The sequence below is a fragment of the Octopus sinensis genome, linkage group LG12 (assembly GCF_006345805.1).
Source record: "Octopus sinensis linkage group LG12, ASM634580v1, whole genome shotgun sequence".
NCBI lineage: Eukaryota > Metazoa > Mollusca > Cephalopoda > Octopoda > Octopodidae > Octopus > Octopus sinensis.
The window spans coordinates 17100794-17123293 of NC_043008.1; positions in this window are offsets into that span (position 1 = coordinate 17100794).

A 22500-nucleotide genomic window follows, 5' to 3' on the forward strand; every position below is an offset into this window, starting at 1 on the left:
TATAGGATATGGTTTTAAGGAATAACTTATGCATTTATCTAATACTTCCGAGGTAGTTTGAAGTAATATTTTATCCTATCAAATTGCAATCTGTGTATCTTACTTAAAAACAAGTTATTAGATTTAAAAGAATGGTAGTGTTCATGACATATTTTCCAAGTCTTAGAACCAAGAATATCTTCTGCGACTGGATTTTATCGTTCAAATATCGTAAGGAAATATTTGGAGAATGCCCCGTCGCAGTGCTGCGCAACAGGATTTATATCAATGTTGGCTAGTTGCTAAGCAAGTGACTTAGACCTAATTTAACCAGTGTATGATAAGGATGCATCAAAAAGCAATCTGGAGGCGCAATGGCCCAGTGGTTAGGGCAGGGGACTCGCGGTCGGAGCATCGCGGTTCCGATTCCCAGACCGGGCGTTGTGTCTGTTTATTGAACGGAAACACCTAAAGCTACACGAGGCTCCGGCAGGGGGTGGTGTAAACCCCTGTTGTACTCTTTCGCCTCAACTTTCTCTCACTCTTTCTTCCTGTTTCTTGGGTAACGCTGCGATGGACGGCGTCCCGTCCAGCTGGTGGGGACACATACGCCATAGATACCGGGAAACCGGGTCCATGAGCCTGCCTAGGCTTGAAAAGGGCGCATAAATAAATAAATAAAAAGCATTATACTTCGCAACACAATTTGAACCATATGTCTTGAAGATAGAAAACTAGGCACAATATATCCCCCATCAAAACGAATATTTCGTGGTGGGCTTTGTTAAATATTTGAACATACTTTAAGCATGTGTTGAAGTTGAAACCAGAAGCTTAATGCTTCCAAATTTGGTTTCATTATACAGGTTTTCTATACGTTCAATCCTCGAATTTTCTCCTGCAAAGATATGCAATTTTTGTTTGTATTAGGTATGCATGGTTATATATTTACCCATAAATACATACGCATAAATCCATTCACACATAAATACACACACATACACACAAATACACACACATATACACACACAGACAGGCCTCGCACACACATACACACACATATATACATATATGTATACATGTATCACTACATCTCGCAGCACATACTTAGAAATTTATTTGCGTATTTGAATTCAATACTGCGCCATAGACAGAAGTTTGTAAGAAAACAATCGATTTTTAGCATAAATTCGGTGTTGTAAAGGTTTAAATTATAAACTATACTAATAAATGAAATTATGGCGTATTATCTTTCGTTTTCAATATTCTGCACCACATCCTCACATTTCAAAAGTTTGTGAATATATGTGTGGTGTGTGTGTATACATCCATATGTAGAACTGTGTCTGTGTTCGTGTTAGTCTGCTTTTATGTGTGCACCTAACGGAGTCGAATTGGGCATAAAAACAAGCGGAGTGGTATTAAATATATTACTGCCTTGTTTATTTGAAAGGATGATTCTATTACACACTAATATATATGTGGATTTGTATACCCATATGCATATTTATGTAGAAACATATATAGATATATAAATATATATATATATATATACACAGACACGTGGATGTATATAATGTAATAACATAATATGATATAATACAATATAATATATGTATTTATATATATATATAATATTATATATATATATATATATATATATATATACGTACACACACATACACACACACATATAGATATATATATATATATATATATATATATATATATATACAGAGAGAGAGAGAGAGCCAAAGAAAATATGAGGGGTTTAGTTCACTGGTGATCTAAAGGAATAGGTACGCTGAGTAAGCGCAATATTTGGTCATCCGTCAAGTTCCAAGCTCACAGCTGAGGCTGAGGGTAGGGATCCGTATTAGACTTCCGATTTAGCAGGCAAATATTATATTAGAGGAAAAAGGACAACAAAAACCAAGCATTTAGAATATTTAGGATAAGGTGAATATGAAGTCTTACAGAAGAAGGAGAATTTCAAGTCCTACAGCTGTTTTGGGATAGCCCAAGTGATAGACTAGCATGTCAGTACACTGGGTATTCCGTCATCAGAGACTGTAATCGGAACTATGTGGTTGGTAAGCAAGCTACTTACCACACAGCCACTCCTGCGCATGAGGAAAATAGTCTAGCAAAGGGATATATAAGCCTTCGGCAGAGAAAAAAGGAGGCATTCCCATCTTTGTGGACTCGAACACATATCTCTTTATATATATATATATATATATATATATAGATATATATATATATATATATATTATGTTTCTATATTTGCAACCGACGGAAATGTATGGTGTAGATGTAGTTATATTGATTGGGAATCATTTGGTGACTCAGCGTGTAATTACTCAGAGATTCATGCAGACAATCGCAAAATATAGGGAATCAGTCTGTGTTCAAATCGCGTTGTGCAGGCCAATTCTCATTAATGAAGATGGTCCATGGAGCACAATGTGCTAGATCAAATGCATTGTTGTGCGGGGTAATTTGGCATATAGGAACCTTAGTTATCTGGAATTATAGTCACTAGGTGGCAACTATTATGAAATACCGGGCTGTCCTGATGTGTGTAGATTTGAATTAATAATAAAGAGTTGTCAGATAAGTTCGTCACATTTTGGCTATTTGTTTTGTTTCTTTTCAAATTGTACTCCATCGTTTGTATATCTGAAAAGAGGTAAATCATGTTCAAATTTTAAAAAAATAATAAAAAAATTTTGAAGGAGGGACAGAATTACAAATTTCCAAGAAAGACTGCGATAAAACATTTTGTTTTTGTATTAATTAAAATAACATTGGAAAGGATTGAACTTTAAAAAAAAAAAAGATGTAAAAACAAATGAATTTATCAGATAATTTAATGATTTAGTCGTGTGGCAGACTGACAGTGTCTGGAAGAAACATCATCCAAAAACTGAGATTAGAAAATTCCTTCGAGCTCTTGATAATTATATTGGTATCTGATTGAAAAGTAGAGTTTCCATTTAGAGAAACTCTACAATTTCTTGATCCATTCAAATAAGACATTGCATTATAGATAATATTCTCTGGCATAGAAATTCCTTCAGATCGTCGGTTGCTGAGTTTTCAGGTAGGTTCTGAAAGTGATGTGGAGTTTTTTCTCGTCCCGTGGACTAAACTATTGCAGATGCTTTTAATTACGGCTTTTGGAAATATTTTCTGTGATTCACGTTTAATTTATTTCCGTAGCGTATTGTAAATTATCGGTATAGCCATGTGCTACAACAATTGAGAACCGTGGTGGTAATGCTTATTCTGAAGGAGTGATTTGAGAATCGAAGGTGTGTAGGAAGAAATTGCTCACTCCAAAATCAGGACCGTCAATACTTATGTTTATATTTGTCTTCCTGTGAAAATTGTTGTCATAAGAGAGGTAAAAATTCCGTTGCTATATTTGTTTTAGCTTTCAGGGTAGATATTGGATTGATAGATATTATTTTACATTTCCTCATCATCTGGTATCTTCATTTTTCTTTATATGTGCAAAGTCTGACTACATGGTGTTATAATGATGGCTTAGGTTACACCGCCTAGTATGGTACAATAGTTGTTTGCTTGTGTATTCGTATAATATGGTACAATTATATATGCATATTTTGATAATAGCACTGGGAAAGGTACATTTTCTTATGGGTGGGAAACCTGATCAATCATAAAGTCGTATATTGCTTTAACCAATTATGAAATTCAAGGCTGTTTCGTGCGACGTTATTCAATTCTAGTATGACCAAACTTTGTGCTTATTAACTCTTCTGATATAAGAAGGAATTTGCTCTTACTTGCCATGAATGATAGATACGGGGTTCAAAGTTGACAAAGCGAAACAATGCTGGAATGCAGGCGTTCTACGATTCACTGGCATCATTCGCAGCCCAATGAGTTATAGTAAATGGTGTGTGGAAGTAGATTTTTGTTCTCCATGGACTATTTCCGCAGTGAAATTTCTCGCCACGTCCGAGTCTGCTCGAGTGTCATAAATACGACTTATCAAACTCTGCTTCGAGTGACTGTATACATGCATACATACATACACATACACAAATATGCATATAAATATATGAAAGCATATAAAGGCGGTGCTCCAGCATGGCCGCAGTTAAATGACTGAAACAAGTAGAAAAGTAAAAGAGAGCATGCATATATATGTGTGTGTGTCTCTCTGTGTGTGTGTGTGTATGTGCGTGTGTACATGTATGTGTGTGTATGCACGCACACATATTTTCACCTTATACAAGAAACACATAATGTATATGAATGTGAATGTATTTGTGTATCATTCTATATATGTGTGTATGTGAGCTTGCGAAACTATAGTAACATTACTTAAGAAGAATCTCAAATATGATGCAAGTAACATACAAGATTGGTATTGATAAGTTGTTTCTGGTTGGCTCCTTTTGAAGTCGTTTGCAATGCCTGAGTATATCTGCCGAGAACGAAATACGAAAATCATAAAAGAAAACGGAAAAAAAGAATAGCTTGCAGGTACTGGTAGATATTAGTTCCAAGCAAGGTCCATTCTATTTGCATTATCACGTATAGGGCATATATTTCTCAAATACAAGAACGCTTCACTTCTAAAGTTTTAACATGTTTTTACGTTTTGTAAAAGAAGCGAAGCAATTTAGAAGGCAGTATCGTTCGTAAGAGCTCGATGTTCAAACAGGTACAGATAAATCATTTAATGTAAATTTAAGATATATATATAGAAGCAGGTATGATTATGTTCTAAAGAAGATGGATTTGCGACCATGTGCTTTGGGATCGGTTCTACTACGAGATACATTTGGTAAGTTTTTTCTACTATAGATGCAGGGTGACCAAATGTTTTAAGCTAGGTGTCGGCGAATCAGAGTAAATTACCTCAAGTGGGGTAAAAATTAAATTCTTGGGGGTAATGAGGTCCCATTAGACATAAATAAAATTATATAAAATTACGTGCTCCTTGTTACGACAGAATTTTTTCTTCTGGCAACACTGTAACTATCCTATATAATGGACATGTAAATAGATTCAAATAAATAGATTTAATAAACCTTTTGAATTCGATGAATCTATGCTAATTTCACTTTCAAATCAAGGGAATAACGGCGGTGTAAATAAATATATTTTGGGGTAATTGGTTAAAAAACAGTTCCCCGACACCTGTCTTATGTGAATTTGATAGGCGGAAACTGTGGGTCGTACATGTGAGTTGTCTTATATGTGTATTTCTCCCCACACTGATAAAAAGCTGTAGGTTCGATTTACCCCGCTAAACACTCGATGGCATTGGCCCAGCATGACCGCAGACTAATGACTGAAACAAACGAACGAAGGTAAAAGATAAAAATATATTAACAAACGCAGGGAAAAATGAATATAGCTAATTATTCGAAAATGCAAAATATTAGCAAATTTTAAAGTATATTCCTTTCGCTTTGATAGATTTAACTCCAAAATACATAGGGATTAACTATTATAGCGGAGATGATCCCCTCTAGATTAGGTTCAGTTAAGACGTGTTTGAAATTTTGATATTTAAAGTAAAGAATAAAGAAATACTCTTTTACTCTTTTACTTGTTTCAGTCATTTGATTGCGGCCATGCTGGAGCACCGCCTTTAGTCGAGCGAATCGACCCCGGGACTTATTCTTTGTAAGCCCAGTACTTATTCTATCGGTCTCTTTTGCCGAACCGCTAAGTAACGGGGTCGTAAACACACCAGCATCGGTTGTCAAGCAATGCTAGGGGGACAAACACAGACACACAAACACACACAGACATATATATATATATATATATATATATATATATATATATATATACGATAGGCTTCTTTCAGTTTCCGTCTACCAAATCCACTCACAAGGTATTGGTCGGCCCGGGGCTATAGCAGAAGATACTTGCCCAAGATGCCACGCAGTGGGACTGAACCCGCAACTATGTGGTTGGTTAGCAAGCTACTTACCACACAGCCACTCCTGCAATTAAATACAATGTAAATATTTAATTCTTTTTTTCCTACACATTATAAAGAGCTTAAAATTCCAATTTCTTGGTAGACTTGTAAGGCACTGTATCATCTTTGATTGGAGTCGTCAGTACGGCATATATTGAGGCAAATAGATTAAGCTAAACTATTTTACGAAGTTACACGACTCTGAGAGAGGGAGAAATTTACTTTTTAAATGACATTCATGGGATATTATTTCTTTTTCACTCTTGCAATAGTACATTTGAAATAAATCTTTGCGTGTAAAACGAAGTAAATATTCGAATACAAGGAACGTATATGCTTCGTATATTTAAATCAAAGCTAAAATTTAATAAAATGATGTTTAAACAGCATTTTGTTTGAAATGCAATATATGATATGAGGTCTTTTACAAGAATATATGAGGTGGTATCAAAATGTCACCGGACTCGTTATGTTTAATAATATATAAATTATTCTACTAAGTTTTAACATCATCTTTTTCGAAATACACCTCGTAAATTTAAATCTGCACCACCACCACACAATTACTTATATACAAAGACACATATACGCACAGGTGGAAATAAACACGCATACAAATACAGACATACGCATACAATATAATCATTCACAAACAAATCCAATATATATAAAATATATACGCTCGCTCATACATACATACTTACATACATACATACATACATTCATACATACATGCATGCATACATACATACATGCATACATACATGCATATATACATACATACATACTACATACATACATACATACATACATATAATACTCGCATTCGTTCACTAATATGCGCAGAAACACATACACAAGCATATTTACACGGAGAAACACAGTGCATTTAAGTACATGAACAAGTATCACAAATACACGCACACACTACACACAACCACGCTCACACATATAACAGATTTTATATATGAATATTATGGACTATTGCAGAAGACTAAGCAAGGAAGTGTATATGGATTTAAAGACTCTCATCAATAGCAGTCATTTTTAATTTTTAATTTATATTTCAAACAAACACCATTTTTTAGTTTAACTTCAAATTAAAAAAAAAAAAACTACCATTCGATATGTTATACAAAATTCAAATTTAATATCTCTGAAGAGCAGAAGAGTTGTCTATAAATGCTTATCAATATAGGAATGTGTGAAACGATCATAAGATGTTTTCAATTCTTAATTCAAAACTTTTAAACTGTCATATGCATTATATATATATACTTATACATATTTACATATATTTTATACTTATTTATATATTTTTAATACAATAATTATTTTTCACACGTCTATATCTTTCTGTGGAATTTTCTGATATTGATTTCCTAATATTGATAATAATAATATTATATATATATATATATATAATATATATATATATATAATATTATTTATTAAAATTGACATTGACTTCAAAGCTTCGGACAGCTAATTCATCATCGAATGGTGGCTTAACTTGTCGACACTTCGAAGTCACTGTGAATACTCTATACCAAATGTATTGAATAATTCTTTAATTTACTGTAAAATTGTTTTATTTCAAAATGTGCGCGCATGTGTGTATGTACGTGCGTGTGCGTGCGTATGTGTGTGAGGGGTGTATGTGCAGTTTGTCAGTTTGTCAGTTTGTGCGCCTCAGCTGCAGTGTGCGTAGGATAGTCAAAAAGGGTGAAAATACATTGATTATGTTACTATATGGAATAATGCATAAACACACACTAGTCGTTTATATAGACTGAAGTTCCCATACAGTCTGAAATAGTAAATGCGCTTCGAAATCATAAAAATTATAAAAACGATTTAAAAGTAAAAAAATTCCATACTGCTAGAAAATGAAATTTATTAAAGAAGGATTTTAGAACGTCTTAAATAATTTATACGTACTGTTCTCACCGACGGATTTAAGATTATAATGCGGGAAATAATAGACGTTATTAAAATATGCTCATATGCATTCGATTGCGTGCGCATATACATAAATGAATATGTAAGTGTACTGCTGAATACATCTACACATACATACATACGTACATACATACATACATACATACATACATACTACATACATACATACATACATACAATATACATACATGCATGCATACATACAAACATACATATGTACATATGTATATATATATGTGAGTGTGTGTGTGTGTGAGTAAATGTGCGGATTTACACGAATTTCTTGGGGTTGAGTGATGTCTCGACTTATGAGTGACAAGGATTAAAATGTTGAGAGGAAGTTCAACGCCATCTGCCCCACGCTGTCGTTCTTTGCTATTTGATCCAAATTGACAATACGAAGTCAAAACGACTACAAGAGCGTCGAGATACAGTTGATATTATTCGTGTCTCACTGTGCCATTTCTGCTCTTAACAATAACGTTTGGTACTCCACCACTGCTACCCACTGAACCAATCTGGAGATTTCCTTCTCACTGTCCACGGGGACAGCTTTCCGCATTCATAGATTCTCATGCTCTAAATCACTGACGATCTGAGACCGTCACCATAGTTTAGTTGGCCTGTTAAAGCCGTTGCCAGTGGTGTTGCCGCCATAGCAAGTAAACATTTTTGCACGCGAGCCACACACACGAACATATACAGACACAGATACACAGACTCATACACATACGCACGTGGAGAAATATACACATGTAGAAAGAAAGAGAGAGAGAGAGAGGAGACAGAAACATTATATTTCATTAATTGAACACAACTGACATTAACACTCCACTTCTCATACACATAAGAGAAATAATGCTAACAGTGAGAGAGAGAGACGTCTGATGTCAAAATATGTCAGTGTCAATCTCCGATGCCAAGCAGGCAGCGCCAAGACGGCTCATAAAACATCTCTCAACCTTCGAAAGACGATTTGGGAGAAATCACCGAAATTACGTACAACCACATTCTAATTACATGCAATTACTTTATAACAATCTGACAATCCTGGGGTCTTCTGCTACCCGAGCTCATGCGTTGTAAAATCCTCAACATGATAAGCCAAAATGTAATAAATATTTTCCTTAAAGTTGCTCTAAATTTATTTAAATGATTCCAAACCGCTAGCTTGTATCTCCGCGATACGAATCCATTCCACATTTACATTGACAGATTTATTTAATGAATTCTAACCCAACCTCACTCTACGTGGGCCTGTTCCTGCAAGGCAAGACTCTCTGCACAAAAGTCTAATAATAATAAACTTTAAGTATTGCATAAATTGACAAGCGGTGTTACCGAGATAGCAATGATTAGTATCTTCTAGAAATCGATTATCCTCAGTAGATTAGACAGACTACTGTTCCAATTCCATGGCTTTTAGTAGCCCAGACTGTTCCTACAACCCGGAGAAATTACAAACATATTTCAGATAACTAAGAACCGAAGTTAGAGACATGACATGAATTGCTGGCAACGCTTGTGCACATTAAGTTTCTGCTGTCAGAGTCGCTACCTCATTATAGATGCAGTAAGAGAGAGGGAGAGAGGTGGAGATAAAGAGAGGCGTAGACACACGGACACACGCAGAGAAACACATACAGATGCACATACACATACGCATGCGCAAACAGCCATATATAATTTATTGGAATCTGAAACTTCACAAATTGTTACCGCTTGTATCTCACAACCGATCTGTGGATGAAATTGAAATATGGAAAAGAAGCAAAATGGCCGAAAAGAAAAAAAAAAGAGAATACGCTTCATTTATAATAGCATTCAGCAAAATGTTTGAATATTAAAGCTATCACTGCTTGATTAGTAAGGGAACGGAAAAGATATATTATTTGTTGAGATGCAACAACTATTTGAAAAATGGGAAAAAGTTTGGTACTTAATGAATTAAAGATAGGAATGATTTTGGAATGCATTGCAACAGGCGTAAAAACACACACAAACTCACACACACACACATACACTTACACACATGCGCGCGCACATACACACATATATATATTTCAGTGATTGGTGGTTTTCTTAGAGTATTTTTCTAGTCTGTTTTGCACAATGGTGCTGGCACCGCGTGTGCCCTATTGTGATTATAAATTAATTATAAACAGTTTAGATTTACTATTTATCGGCTTTTGCTTGTTGGCCACCTGGTTTATTTTACTAATGATAATAATTAATAATAATATCTATGTAAATATTTTCCAATAATAATTTATTCAGTAATTTATATATATATATAATATATATATATATATATATATATAATATATATATATATATGATGAAAAATGTATAGTAATGAACAAACGACAATGTATACTGAATGTAAAAACGAACGGCAGACAAACAGAAAGTCCATCCCTCTGCCTCTACCTCTGTCTCTTCTCTCACCACTTGACCGGTGTTCGACTTGGTTCGACTACCATCCGTGCAACATCTATATTCCTCCCTGCGCCTGTCAAATCTCACGTCTCTGCCGAAAGGCTTTACTTCCACACACGCCAGCTTAGTTTTATTCTTCTTAGTCGAAAGACACCTGTTGTTATGTCCTGTTAATTACATATGTCTTTGTGTCACATTTCTTCGTCTTCTTTTTTTCGTCCTTATTTTCGTTTACATTCGCTGCTTTCTTCCAAGGATTCTAAGCTTAGTTTTACCATGGGACTGGAGTAATCTCGAGTATAACCAGCCAAAGCTGCAAAGATAATCTGGAACTCGACTGAGGAAAGAAAACCCTGAATGACCCGTCCTTGTCTTTGTATCGTCTGTCTGGATGTTTTGTGTTCTTGTCCCATTTTTGTAATATATATATATATATATATATATATATATATATATATATATATATATATATATATATATATATATATATATATATTCATACATACATATGTCTACAAATATTTCTTATAGTTTTTACCTGTTTCAGCTAATCATTTGAAGACGCTTGTTTATACATAGTTATTTCCAAAGAATGTTTCCATTAATCATGCATTTGTGGACGCTCTTTTCAATATTGTCACCTTCAAATAGCATTCGTAATTATGATAGTGTGCATAATATATGATAGTGTGCATAATATGGATATAATATAATGTTGTACAACCATAATTATATTATATCAGATTATTACAACCATGACTTTGTAGCAAAGAAATTTCTCTTTATAACAACCATATATTTTCAGGATTTGTCCCACTGTGCGGCACCTTGGGCAAGTGTTCTTTTTTTGCTATAGCCCTGGACTGACCAAAGCCCTGTAGAGAATTTGATACATGCACAGACAGCCACACACCCATACACGTGTTTTATTTGTTCATAAGGGCCGGTTTCCCGGTTTCCTTGGCGTATAGGTTCCCCACCTGGACGGGACACCGGTCCGTCACGGGTGAGCTGCAAGATGCAGGAGGAAAGAGTGAGAGAAAGTTGTGGCGAAAGAGTCAGCAGAAGTTCGCAGTTACCTTCTGCCAGAGCCGCGTGGAGCTTAGGTGTTTCGTTCATAAACACACACATTCCCTGGTCTGAGATTCGAATCCGCGATCCCTCGACCGCGAGTCTGCTGCTCTAACCCCTAGGCCATATGCCTCCACTATATCAGTGTGAATGTTTGTGTCTTTTCATTCATGATTTCCCCCACCAGTTGACAATCAGTTTTAGTGTGCCTATGTCCCCGTATCTTACTATACCCCAAAGAGTCTACATTTTATATCTAATGCTTCTAAATTACCATTATTTCCCGTTGATTAATGTTTTGCTTACATTGTTTCTCTTTTCTCTTGTTGTTAGCATATTTGTGATACAGAAATAAATTGCTCCCGTCGAATGGTGCAACAACAACGTAGATAGAAACTGAAGCACAGCAACGTCAGTAGCAAAAGAAAAGTAAAATCAAGTGTACCAGCATGTTATTCAACGGATAAAAATCTATTTACAAGCCACAGTTATAACATTCCAAACTCTGCACTGTTTTTAACTAAACACCCTTAACGATTTCAGATATGAGATTATTTCTGAAGTAGGTAAAAGCGACAACTTTAGCAAACCAAGTCGTGAATGACGTAGAGAACTGTCGAAACCGTTAATAGATGAAAAGAAAACAATAACAACGAGTAGAAAACATGAGACGGTTTAGCAAAAATGATTGCCATCACAAATTTGTCAAGCAGAAACAATGACGACTGAATTTGCCAAAGGAAACAGACCTACATATTAACGATGGCGAAGCAAACTAATGAAAAACGAAATATATGTAACCACAAGCTGATAACATTCCTTTGAAACGTTTGTGCTGCAAGTGCCATGAATCAGTAAGTTATGTTATATTTGAGAATGATTTGCCGTTAGTCTAGCAACAACGAAGTATCGCATTCCTATGGAAAATTGTTTGCCTCCAGTGCCCTGTTTCCGATCAAGCCATTTATTATTATTTTTTAATAATATCTCCATGGATTTCGATGATTCGAATGAATTTAACTGACCAAACAATGGCATGCTCGAATATCCTTTGTGTAAATTAGTCATGTTATAATTTCATTCTCTATTCTTGCGACAAAAAGCTGTTGCAGAGAATCTAACAGAATCCCTTCTTCGTTGTGCAATATTTGTTCACTAAGTCCAAAATATTAGTTGCGTAATATTTCCATAATTTTCCCATAAAATCTACCTACATTTCACCAATGATATACCGTCTCTCTGCAAAGTTGGTGACTGATACTCGGCATGGGCAAATCTTTCACTGTTTTTAGCATATTAAATTGACACCAGTACTTCAACTGGTACTCATTCTAATGGCCTTGTTACAATATACAAAACAGTTATCAAAGCCGGAATAGAATAAAGGTACCGCGACAGACTAAATTACTTAACCTTTAAACATAGATAACAAGTTTATACACTTGTTGTGAAGAAGTACAAACACAGCTTAGAAGAAATTATACATATGTAAATATTTAGATAGGTAAGAAAACATAGAGACGATTTAAAATAAGAACCGGAGTGGACTGATGTTTTTCTCTCTATCAAATGTATCGTAGTTATGTTCGACTGTTCATAATGTTACGAAGTATATCTAAATTCTTGATTAAGTCCATTTACACTAAGCCGATTAAAATTGTTTGACCTCCTGGAGATTAGTGTTTCTACTAAACTGGTTATTGACTTCTGGAACACTTCGTGTTATATCAAAAATATCCAATGCTGAATTGCCTATTTTGCCTCCATTTTGTCTCGGCTGAATTTCAACGATAGCTTTATCTGTAATTTTCATCAGTGATTAATTTTGAACTGCACTAAAGTAATAACAACAACAATAATAACACCACCACCACCAACAACACTACCACCACCACCACCACCACTACTACTACTACTACTACTACTACTACTACTACTACTACTACTACTACTACTATGGTTGTGATGCATGTGCCTAGTGTACCCTTATCAGACGGGTAGTCATGATGGGTATACTGGGCTTCGTATATTTTACCCCAGTGTCACTTTGATGGCATGCACTGCTCTCTTTTAAATAATAATAATAATAATAATAATAATGGTCTACAGCAAACGATATGTGCATATCTGATCACGGGAAGAAGTAGTGGAGGAGCATCATAGTTATGTGGTGAGAGGAATTCTTTGGGGTTTGAATGAGTCACCTAGAGACAAATGGGCATTTCATTCAACGTCCTTAAACAACACATATTCGAGGACCATTTGAGCGGGATGAGGTACTCGACCTGTAGAAAATTCTGAGCTCCAGCTGCAAGGTCATGCGCTGGTTACCTTGATATAAGATCACCATGTGATGCATATGTGGTTGTGATGCATGTGCCTGGTGTACCCTTATGAGACCGGTAGTCATGATAGGTACACTACATAGTGCAATGAAACCTCCTGATAAGAATAAGATTATCGCCTAATGATAATAATAGCAATTTTAGCTTTATGAACGACTAAGGATTCAGAGAAAGCATTTGGGTTGATGCAGAACAAAACAGTATGATGTTACATAAAATGAAACGTATAAACAGCCAAGACAATAACAAAATAAGTTTTAACAACAAAATATTTCCCAAAAGAGAAAGACTTGTTAGGCCTGCTCGTGGAAGCCACGCAAAAATCACTATCGCCCTAGTAACTAGGGTAGTTACCCTCTCTACAATTTTCTCCTTCAGTCTACTGACGTACAGTTACATTCTTGCAGCATTCACCCAACTTTGAACGTGACTGTTGGTAGGCAGCACTTCCATTTTTTTATCCTCACCTTTTCAGGCGAAACTTGAAAAAGGTGATGAGGGCTTAGCCAAAGAAGAAAGCATCTCTCTTCCATCCTATCAACCTTGTCCACCCCACAACCACTTTCGCTAAGGCCACCAGGTAAAGAATCATTGCCTGCACTTTCCGACCGAAGCAAGGCAGGAGAACATCTTTAAAAAATTTGGAAATATAATAAAAGAAATTTTTAAGAAAACCCACGTGCCACGAACAGGCTGCAAATACAACGAATAGCAACAGCAGCAGCAACAGCAGTAGTAGTGGCAACAGCAGTAGTAGTTGTAGTAGTAGTAGTAGTAGTAGTAGTAGTAGTAGTAGTAGTAGTAGTAATAGTAGTAGTAGTAGTAGTAGTAGTAGTAGTAGCAGCAGCCGTTCAAGAATTTGGACCTGGAGATCTCCATTTCCAGCGACTGCGAGGGCCACCTCCCAGTGGTGTCGGGCATCAACGTAGAGCCCTCGACTACAACAAGACGACCAAATTTCTTTTTTCCTAGGTTTGGGGGTCTCCCGCCCCTAAGCCCTAGACCATCACCTAATCACCCTTACCCGTCTTGTTGCTTAACAACCACAACAACAACAATAGCAGCAACAGTAGTAGTGGTAGTAGTAGCAGCAGCAGCAGTAGTAGCAGCAGCAGTAGTAGTAGTAGTAGTAGTAGTAGTAACGATGATAATAATATGCTTTCTAAAAATCTTACAGCTGCGTTTCCTGCTGTTGTAGATAATGTTATTCTCATAATTATTACAGGTATGTCATATGAGTTTCTTATAAGTGTTGCACTAATCAGCAGCCTTTATTCACTGACCGTTTTATGGGGATGTTTGAAATTAGCAATGAAATGGAATTCGACAAATCGATAGCTACATAATTCTGTAGATCTTTGTGTTGGAATCTGATTTGATTAAATTCATAATCCTTATAGGAATGAATATCAAAGATGGAGACCGATATATCGTGTATCGTATATAGTCGTGTAATGTTCTGCAAGCTGGAAACTAGAAATGACCTGCTTATGATGATTCCATTATCGAAATACTGTTCAATTTAAAAGGAAGAAACTTAATAAGCAATATGAACGCTTTTACGCACTAAACAGCTACAGGTAAATTGATGTTCGAATTCGACGGGATTGCATTATTTTTTTTTCTTATACATTTCATGAAATCTAACTCTCCATAATAATGTGAGATGAAGGTAATCGCTGTGTTGATCGAGAATCCAATAAGATGAATTGTAATTGTTTGATTCAGTCAGAACTTTGACTAATATATAAAAGCTGCATGAAATTGAGTTGTAGGTCTATACATCTAGCAGTAAATACAATTTGGTTATGATACAACATCTCTCCTATGAATGCTGTCGGAAATTTAAAAGTTGAAACCTGCTGCATTAGTTTCCAGTACTGGTATCGACAATTGCATTGATCAACGTATCCTTCTCTCATTAAGAAGTTGGTAGCCCTGCTGTATTTAGCGATTCGGAGGATCACATAGAGGCTTCTCATTACCAAAAATTATTTTAGAGAAACTGATGTACCAAAACATCTTGGTTAGGAGATAATGTTTTAGAACATAATTGGGAAGTAGTACACACACATATAAATGTATATATATATATATATTGTTGTATTTCGGAATGGTCATATTGCCAGTTTAGCCAATTAAAACACACGCACTACATATGTGGTGTTACTTTGCTTCAGTGTTGTCTATTTTTTACATTAATCTTAATCTTATTTTATTGGCTAAACTGGCAATATGACCATTCCAAAATACAACAATGTCTTTTTCAACACACGACTTCACATAAAAAAAATCTTGCACAACAAATATATAAACGTAATATATATATATATATAATTTAAAACATTTTCATTCGGGTCCATACAAATTAAATTTTCACGGGCCTCTAAAAGAAGCCCGTACCTCTCTCAGGTGTACATTTCTGCAATAGTGTGTGTGTATAAGAAGCCTTCTCTTAAGTAGTGGCGACACTGAATCTATCGTCCAGTGTAATATTTCCATGTTGCACTCAACATGCCTTTCATAGATTTATTCTGATGCATTCATTCTGCACCGTTTCCTGCATGAGAATAGATTCTTACGTTACTGGTATGCTGCAAAATGATAAAGGTCTCCTGTTTGTTTTCGAGTATAAGAAAAGAAAATATCCAAATTTTGGGTTTGTTAACTAAACAAATTTGCAAAATATGGACGCTGCTTAAAAATAGCAAACAATTGTCATAAAAGACGGAGGTCTGCCCTTCAAGGAGTAAAGATAGCCTAAATATGTTGGCACAAGGCCAGCAATTTAGGGGGATGAGGTGAATCGATAACATCGATCTAAGTGCTTAACGTGTACTAAGTTTATCGATTCCGAAAGGATGAAAGACAGAGTGAAACCCACGGGAATTTTAATGCAGAACGAAAACACGGACGAAATGCTGTTTAGTATTTTATCCGGCGTTTTAGCGACTCTGCCAAAACTTTTTTCAAGGAGTGATAATGTGTGTGTGTTTGTGTATGTGAGTGTGTATGTGTGAGTGTGTGTATGTGCGTGTGCGTGTGTGTGTGCGTGCGTATGTGGTCTGTATGTGTGTGTATGTGTATGTTACTTCGTCAAAATTCAGATTACGGTCAAGGAGAACAGTGATCGAAGACCATTCCTACCGTAACTATTCGTTGTTAGTGATTTAAAAAAAAAAAAACTAAATGCATATAATATCATATTAATTAATGTCTGGTCCGTTCCGGTTTTCTACTCTCCAACTTCAAATGCCACCAGAGTCGATAAAATAAGTACCAGTCGAGCACTGGCATCTATATAATCAACTTGCTCTCTCCTCAACATTGTTGGCCCTGTGCCGAACCGAGTACGAATTATTGTTTGTTAAAAAGACACGCTGGAATATAATTAGTGTATGATTTCTACTAGATTCAACGCTATGAAAAACGTCACTCCTACACGAAGGAAAATTCAAAAGAGCGAAAACAACGAATCACTGCATTATTGTATCTGAAAACTTTTAGTGTTACCTCGTATACGTATGATTCGGTAGAGTTAAGTAACTTAATCCAGAATATTGTTACACCCATAAGGGAAATAGGATAACTAACGATTTGTTCTATGCTTAAACAATGTTTAAATAATGTGCAAAAAAATACAAAGAAGTATTTGAATATTATACTATACAAAATATAAGACACGTGGAAGAAAAAAATCAAGATTATTGAGTACCTACACTAATGAATAAAAGCTTTCCAGCAACGATAAGAATTTATTTATTGATATGTTTTGGGGTAGAATTAACTGCAGTAGAAATTTAACATCCCGGTGGTAACGAAAGTAAAAATATTCAAATGACAATCATTGAAATTAGCAACGCTTTTTCTTTAATCTGCAGTTGTTGTTGTTGTAGTTGTGATTATCGTTGTTGTTGTAGTTGTAGAATAGAGAAGAAAAAATAAAAAGGAAAGAAAATGTATTTTATTCTTTTGCATTTTGAAATCGGAGAAATATTTATATTACGTATTGTTTAGGCAAACGCATTTGAATTTTCCTTCGATTCGTGGAGGAAAGTGAAAATCCTTGATTAGATTACCCGTGAGCGCAATAATAAAAATTATAATAATAATAATAATAATAATAATAATAATAATAATAATGGTGATGGTGATGTTATTCTAAAAAAAAGCTGCTATTAATATTACTTGCGTTATCAACATCATAATTGTTCTTCTTTTCCTTCTTCTTTTCCTCCTCCTCCTTTTTCTTCTTCTTCTTCTTCTTCTTCTTCTTCTTCTTCTTCTTCTTCTTCTTCTTATTATTATTATTATTATTATTATTATTATTAATATTATTGTTGTTGTTGTTGTTGTTATTATTATTATTGTTATTATTATTATTGTTGTTATTATTATTATTATTATTATTATTATTATTATTATTATTATTATTTTTAATCATCATCACCATCATCATCGTCATCGTCATCATCATCATCATCATCATCATTATCATCATTGTTATTATTATAATTATTATTATCATCTGGTGTTGGCGATACTGTTGCTGTTATCAGCATTCTTCATTTTTCTACAAATGTAAACGTTTAGCAAGTAATTCACCACAATACACGCAATTAGGCCCGTATGGACAGTGCATTTGTTCCTATGCTTTATTAATTTCGGCGCACCCTCTCCCCTGCCCCTGCACAGATATATCGAATGAAAATGTATGGTTGCATGGCGACGATGTTTCATATACAGCCTCATGTAATTGGACGTAGGTTCACTGCGTGGCACATTTAACATATGACTTCTACCTCATCCAATGCCTCGTGACTAACAACACCAGTGCAAAATATATGTTCGAATGCATATGCCTATGCATATACTTATAGATATACATACATACTTACATATATACATACATGCATACACACACATATGTATATATACATCTAGCTTTCTCTTAATAAATGTCCTAGAAATTTTACACTGCTGCCGCCCGCGTGTTAGTTGTAAGTAACAATATATATATATATATTATATATATATATATATATATATATATATATATATATAATATATATATATATATATATATATATATATATATATATATATATATATATATGTATATATATATATATATATATATATATATTATATATATATATATATATATATATATATATATATATAGAGAGAGAGAGAGAGAGAGAGATGTTGATATATAATAAAAGTGTAATCATATGGCTTAGAATCTGTTATTTATTTGTAGTTTGTGAACACAAAATCATAGATCAAAATAGAAGCCCAATATTTCTGTTTCTTTGATTCAATGATATTAAATAAATCTAAAAATCTCCCCAAAGAAAAGACTCTAAATGTGTCTATGGATACAGTTGCTTGTTGATTACGCGCAGATGCACAGAAATTTGCACGTAGTAATTCCACCGCCATTGCTGAAGGGCTTTCATGTGTCACTGATATATCTCTGTGCTTTTTAGTATTGTAGGTCCATACGAGGTGCTTTCTCGAGACGAGTCCCACAACTATGGCGCTTTCTTCCATATAGCGTTAAGTAAGGTATACAGAATGGCATAAAAGGAAACAAATGGCTGTCCATAGTTTGATTGTATATCAAACGCCTTATGCGTGAATCATTATATTAATATATTATGGAAAATAGGTGGTGGGCTTAGCAAATGTCACCGAGGTCGACTTTCCCTTTCGGGGTCAATAAATTAAGTACCAGCTGAGTACTGAGATCGATGTAATCGATAAGCCCCACTCCCCGAATTTTCTGGTCTTGCACCAAAATTTGAAACCAATATAATATGTAAGGACGAGACATCTTTCAACCTATATTATTATGAAGTGACTTTTAGACATAATAAAAACTGAAGTTATTTTTTAAAGTTAGCGTATTTGTATTTCCTTATTTCGTTGTTATGCTGCCGTCATTGTGGTTCTTGTCTGTGGCTAAGAAGACTTTTCTTTCTTTTAAAGTAAAATTTGAATTGAAGACCATGATTAAAAGAAGAGTAGCATCCACTCTGAGTAGCACTGTATTATTTTAATAAATATCTGATTGTAGAACTGAAACAATAAAGAATTCCAAAGACAAATATTCATGATACAAACAACCACATTCAGTAACTAGAACTAGACAGCCGACATCAAAATAGTTCAAATAAAGAATTTGTTCATGACCTGGACGTAACAACATCTGCAGGTGCAGTTTTCTAGTTTTCTCCAAATACATTAACAAGCTGTCAATTATCTGTGGCTGAGTAATTAGAAATATCCTTAGCAGACACGCAGCAGTGACTTTGGTGCGTTGGAAATCAATTATCAATTAGATTAGTCAAATGCTCGTGGAAATTGTGTTACGCAGGTCATACCTACCACACGGGAAGGTGAAATCACAAAAAGATCTTTCACAAAATAAATAAACACATGTAAAAGACATGGATTTCTGGGAATGCCATCACACGTTGCTTCTTTGGTCTTAAACTTTAATGGATGCTGAGATATTACTTGCATGCTTAGCTCCCCTGTATGACTTCTACAAATAAAGCAAATAACAATATCGGGAAATGTAATCAAATTACTGGTAATCCTTCCCTACGATTCCTACCAGAGAATCCTGTTCGGGAACAGTCACGAATTCAAAGAGCAATAACAATGTAAATAACGTGTGAGGATGCTAATATAGTTAACACCTATTTCTGGTGAAGATATTAAAAGAATGACAAACACTGATGGTTTCCAGTATCCCAGTAAGTGTTGCCATGTAAGTGGGCTCTACTAACATTCACGGACCGATGCTGAATAGAAAGAGAAGCGGATCGCACACGTTTTATGACAGAGATTTACAAGTAATTTCATGTCATGTTATTAGATTACTAGAAGTAACTAAATATGGATATAAACAAATCAGGTATATCAAATAACATAGAACATAAATTCTTGGTTTATTAGAATTATCTCTGCCTCCTTAGGATGCATCATATACAGTAATCCCTTGCCATATCGTTGTTCACCTACCGCGGTGTATTATTTAAGATTACGTCGATTCCTCCGTTGTGTTGTTTTGCATATATAATAATATAAATATATACAAATTATAAAAATAATTTTAAAGATATACAGTACAGTAATGTCTCTACTTCGCAGATTTTCACCTATCACGGGGTGTTTTGGAACGTAACATCCGCGATAGTCGAGGTATAATTGTATACCAGCTGATAATTATAATACATTTGTGAAGAGGAGATAATCTCAAGATTCAAGAATTCCTAGAAAGTTGACGAGACAATAAGGACAAGCTCACTGTCTGAAGATAAGAGGAGCATTTTGTAGAAGCGTGTTTCTGCCTCAATAGCCGTTATCAGCGTGACAATTGCCTATCCTTATCTCCAGTAACCAAGAGACTTAGACTAATTCAAAAACGAGTAGTACATGTATATGGCGCATTCTGATATCTATCTAGCGCTAATACTTCAGTATTAGAGAAGATCAACTTATTTACTATCCACACCTCTAAGTCCAGCTAAACGTTTTCTTTCATCAAACCGCAAAGATTATATAAATTTGGTAAATGTGAATATGATACATTATTTACATTTGACGGATATTTGTCCTCATCTTGTTAGTTGTTAACCCAACATTTCTGCTGATATACCCTCCAGCCTTCATCAGGTGTCTTGAGGAAATTTGGAATCTTGGTTCTCATTCCTAAAGTATTTTTCGATGTTCTTGTTGTTGTTGTTATTATTATTATTATTATTACTATTATTATTATTATTATTATTATTATTATTATTATTATTATTGAGTGAGAGAGCAGTTCATGCCATCAAAGTGACACTGGGGTAAAATATACGAAGCCCAATATACCTATCTTGACTACCCCTTCTGATAAGGGTACATCAGGCACATGCATCACAACCATATGTGCGCGACATGGTGATCTCATATCAAGATAAACAGCACATGACCTTGCAGGTGAGGCCCAGTTAGAATTTTCTTCAGGTTGAGTATCCCATCCCGCTCAAAATGTCCTTGAATAAGGGTTGTTTAAGGATGTTGAAAGAACCACCCATGTTTCCAGAGGTGAATTATTCAAACCCCAAAGAATCCCTCTCAACACATGGCTATGATGCACCCCCACTACTTCTGCTCGTGATCAGAGATGCACATATCGTCAGCCACTAAGGGACATGCTCAACAGGTTAAAGTCAAACAACTGACAAGCAAATCTGTGGTATTGAGCAGAATATTTGCTGTAGCCCATCTTTTATTCCAAGACAAAACAATGTACATGATAACACTTCCAATCAGTTAAGATCAGAAGCCTTGAGTGCCACTGCCTGGTACTGCATCAGGGCATTTATTATTATTATTATTATTATTATTATTATTATTATTATTATTATTACCATTATTATTATTATTATTGGTATTATTATTATTGGTATTATTATTATTATTATTATTATTATTATTATTATTATTATTATTATTATTATTATTAGGACAAATGTAAATAATGTAAATAATGTAAATAATGTACAGAATTCCTCATCTCTTAAATATAGAACTGTGTGAATATGATTTTGAGACGTCCATGCTTTTGTACAGATGAAATGTAATGGCTCCAAAAGATAGTTCGAAACCGTCAGCTTCGCCCTGGATTCCTGGATTTTCTTTACCCATTTCTCCATGAAGCTATATTTA